Source organism: Palaemon carinicauda, chromosome 35 (assembly GCF_036898095.1).
Source record: "Palaemon carinicauda isolate YSFRI2023 chromosome 35, ASM3689809v2, whole genome shotgun sequence".
In the NCBI taxonomy this organism is placed as follows: Eukaryota; Metazoa; Arthropoda; class Malacostraca; order Decapoda; family Palaemonidae; genus Palaemon; species Palaemon carinicauda.
In genome coordinates, this window is record NC_090759.1 from 25628822 (window position 1) to 25633821 (window position 5000).

The following is a 5000-nucleotide window of genomic DNA, read 5'->3' on the forward strand; positions in this document are numbered from 1 at the left end:
TTATTGATTTAATATTTTTATATATTGTTTCAACTTGTATATTTTTATTTGGCAATAATTTTTTTTTCCTGTACTTATTTTTTTCCCCGTACTTTTTTTTCTTTTTCTTTTTGTGTACATTCGGGGATTTAATGTAAGTCTGATGAACTTGCACTTTATTAAGAATGGAGAATTTATTATTTTTTTTGGGTTTACAACTTGTACTTTTGATTTTAAAGTTTATATTTATTCTATTTTTTCTTTCTTATCTACGAAGGACACACAAAAAGTAAATGAAGACGAGGGTTCTATATAAATAATATAATTTCACATTATTTTGTTGTTTAATAGTGTCCAAGTGACATAATATTTTTCAGTTGTGAAAGATATCAGTGTTTAATAATACATCTTAATTACTCTATTTTACCCATACTTTTGCCCTTTACTGTGTTTTGCTTCATTTCATGTAGTAATTCTTGTGATGGTGTTGTCTCTTTTGATTTGCTTTTATAGCTTTGACTTCTATAATCATAGATATATATTTAGTAACGTTTTTTTATTTCTCATCGTCTGGTATTGTAGACATGATTTTATTTTATTTGGTTTTTATTGGAAATTTCGATTATTGATATTGCAGAATATTAATTTTTAATACTACGTTTTTATAGTTTATATATGAAAGAGCTGTTTTAATGTTGTTACGGTTCTTAGAATATCGTTACGTCTCTTACTGTTTACATATTTTCTTATTTCCTGACCTCACTGGGCTATTTTTCCCAGTTGGAGCCCTAGGGCTTATAACATCCAACTTTTCCAACTAGGGTTGTAGCTTATTTAGTAATAATAATATTAATAATGATAATAATAGTAATAATAGTATGATCGAACCATGCACTTTTTCATTGTTGTTTATTTCTTTGTACCGACAGATGTTGATGAAAGTAGAAAAAGAAACAAGAAAAATTGCACGAATTGTACTGGCAAAATAAACGCAATGAATGTTAATTCGCCAAACAAAACAGCTCCTTTGATTATGTAAATAACACTACTCTACCCTCTTGATCCCTCCCAGCCAATGCAGCAACTAAATAGCCTTAATGACATTAGAATGAAGCTCGTGTGGAGGAAAATGCTATTTGCTGGCGCCCCTAAGAAAAACAGATCCAATTCTCTTATTGCCAGAGACTGCGAGTCTATTGCATTTTGAATGCCTCGAAGAAGATTCTTATCTTTATTCCCAGTTTTTGCCATCATTCATATTCATTATTACTCCTTGGCTTTGTTTGGTCTCCGCTCTGGAAATGAATATTTGATAGCATTGCATTTTTTCTGGGGGGAGGGAGAGTTCTTTGTTCTCCTAGCGGAAAGGTTAAAGAGCAAAAAAGCGACAATTGTAAAACGTTTTAACCTGACAAAAGCGTGGAATAGACGAGGAGGAACAACAAGGGTTAAAACAGCTTTAAATTCTTAGAAATGGAGAGAGAGAGAGAGAGAGAGAGAGAGAGAGAGAGAGAGAGAGAGAGAGAGAAATGAGTTGTTAGAGCAGCAAACATCATCAACAAAAGGGGAGAGGCAAAGAAAAGCTAAAACCCTCTTCCGAACGGCAGACGCAGACAACAGGCCGAGTAAAAATGTCTTGTTTACAATCTTCCAAAGCCTCACAAATCCCGTTCTGTCACTTGGGTGGCGTTTAGCTATTTAGAAGTTTGGGTTTTGGGGGGTAGGGGTGGGGGTAGAGCTCCCCTCATTCAGTCAACATTGCTTCCTACTCCCCCCCCTTCCCCTCCCAAACACATCTCTGCCCCCTTCCTAACATCCACACAAATTCTTCGTCGCCCCCCCCCCACCCCTCCCCCCCTTTCCAAGAAAACATTTCATCCTGCAATGAAATGCAGTTGGACATTTCAGCCAGGTCTTTTCCTTAGCGTTCTCGTTGCTTCATTGTGCAATGCAGTGTTTTTCTTTGTGTCGCAAGTGCGCATTTTTCACAATCGCCAACTTATTTTCACAATCGCCAACTATTTTTCACAATCGCCAACTATTATTTGCAATCGCTAACTATTTTTCACAATTGCCAACTATTTTTCACAATCGCCAACTATTTTTCACAATCGTTTACTATTTTTAACAATTGCCAACTATTTTTCACAATTGTCAACTATTTTCCACAATCACCAACTATTTTCCACAATCACCAACTATTTTTCACAATCGCCAACTATTTTTCAAAATCGCCCACTATTTTTCACTATCACCAACTATTTTCACAATCCCCAACTATTTTTCACAATCGCCAACTATTTTTCACAATCGACTACTATTTTTCACTCTCGCCAATTATTTTTCACAATCGCCTACTATTTTTCACAATCGCCAACTATTTTTCACAATTGCCTACTATTTTTCACAAGCGCCTACTAGTTTTTGCAATCGCCAACTATTTTTCACAATCTCCTACTACTTTTTACTATTGCCAACTATTTTCACAATCGCCAACTATTTTTCACAATCGCATACTATTTTTTCACAGTCGCCAACTATTTTTCACAATCACAAATTATTTTTCACGATCACCAACTATTTTTCACAATCGCCTACTATTTTTCACTATCGCCAACTATTTTCACAATCGCCAACTATTTTCACAATAGCCAACTATTTTTCACAATCGCATTCTATTTTTTCAGTCGCCAACTATTTTTCACAATCACAAATTATTTTTCACGATCGCCAACTATTTTTCACAATCGCCTACTATTTTTCACTATCGCCAACTATTTTCACAATCGCCAACTATTTTTCACAATCGCATACTATTTTTTCACAGTTGCCAACTATTTTTCACAGTCGCCAACTATTTTTCACAATCACATATTATTCTTCACGATCGCCAACTATTTTTCACAATCGCCAACGATTTTTCACAATCGCATACTATTTTTTCACAGTCGCCAACTATTTTTCACAATCACAAATTATTCTTCACGATCGCCAACTATTTTTCACAATCGCCAACGATTTTTCACAATCGCATACTATTTTTTTCAGTCGCTAACTATTTTTCACAACCACAAATTATTTTTCACGATCGCCAACTATTTTCATAATCGCCTACTATTTTTCACTATCGCCAACTATTTTCACAATCGCCAAATATTTTTTACAATCGCTAACTATTTTTCACTATCAGCTACTATTTTTCACAAGCGCCAACATTTATCAGAATCACCAACTATTTTTCACAATCACCATTTTTCACAATCGTCAACTATTTTTCATAATCGTCATCTATTTTTCACAATCGTCTACTATTATTCACAATCGCCATTTTTCACAATCACAAACTTTTTTCAGAATCGCCAACTATTTTTCACAATCACCATTTTTCACAATCACCAAATATTTTTCACAATCGCCAACAATTTTTCACAATCACCAAATATTTTTCACAATCGCCTACTATTCACAATCGCCAACTATTTTTCACAATCACCAAATATTTTTCCCAATCGCCTACTACTTTTCACAATCCCCAACTATTTTCCACTTGCGAAGAAGCAAAATGGAAGCTTTTGGGAGCGGTTTTACTCGTCTTCTCTCTACCAGCCTTGATTGTCAAGGGGATCTTCTGGAGCGAGAATGGAAGTTTGTGTTTTATTTTATTCTGTGTTTTGTCTTTGCTTTATCATTATACTAGAATTGACACGTCACGAGATTTAAAAGATTTTCTTAGAGGTTTTGCTTACTTGCGTTGACTTTTGATAAATTATGTCCATTTGTTTGGAAGTTGTTTCTTTCATTTATTTATTTCGTTACTCTATGTTATTTATTCGGTAATTGTAAGTTGTATGTTGTCGTAAGGTTAACCTGCCAAATAAGCTAGTGATATATATATATATATATATATATATACAATGCATATTTGTATATAACACAACAACAACAACAACAACAACAACAACAACAACAAATGCAGCCATTTCCAGTCCACTGCAGATCAAAGGCCTCAGACATGTCAAATGATGTCTGGGGTTTCGCCAGTTTTCATTACCACGCCACCAACTGCTGATTGGTGATGGTGGGAGACTTTAGTTTGATCGCTTTCGTTAGATACTTTCGATTCTGCGACCCAAAATGTAACTCTGTGCCATGGGGAAAACTTTTGATATATATATATATATATAATATACTGTATATATTATATGTTATATATATATATTATGTTATATATATATATATATATATATACTGTATATATATATATATATATATATATATATATATATATATTATATATATATAATATATATATATATATATATATATATCTATATCTGTGGTACAATACGTCTCTGTGTTTCACCATGTCTCATTTGGTTTTCCTGGTAATCATTCAGACCACCATACTTAATATTGCCTAAAGTCAGTGATGTTTACCAGACAGTAGATCCAACTAATCTATCTTTGGATCTTGAGTATAAAAATTGTTTTAGTCGCCGGTCAAGAGGCAAACGTGGCTGATGACAATGCTTATGGAGGTTGGATCTGAGAATTGGATTGAGCTCAGATATGGCAGAGGAAAGAGATATATGTCCCAGAGGATTAAGATAAAAAGATTACATGTTGATTTGCAATAACAAGAGCTTCTATCATGTTGATTTCCTTTGCAATGCGAATAAAACACACTCAGTCTTTAGATGAAAACAGGGTGGTTGGAAAAGGAGATTTTCTCCTGTATTAGGTATAATTCTGTCTCAGTCGGACGGCCGATACTCAATTTGTCGGGCAGGCCACGGCCGGCATAATAATATAGACTTAAATATCGTTCGCTGAAACCTAAAATAGCTCGATTGTTAAGGCAATTACCGCTGTGGCTTATTGGGATATATATTTTTCGTGGGAATTGCAAATTAATCCGGTGTTCGGCAAATTTGAATATGAATAGCAATATGATTCGCTGTTATTCGTTGCGTCGTGTTTTAGTATATTTCGACGGAAATCAGTTTTTGTCGACCGTTTAA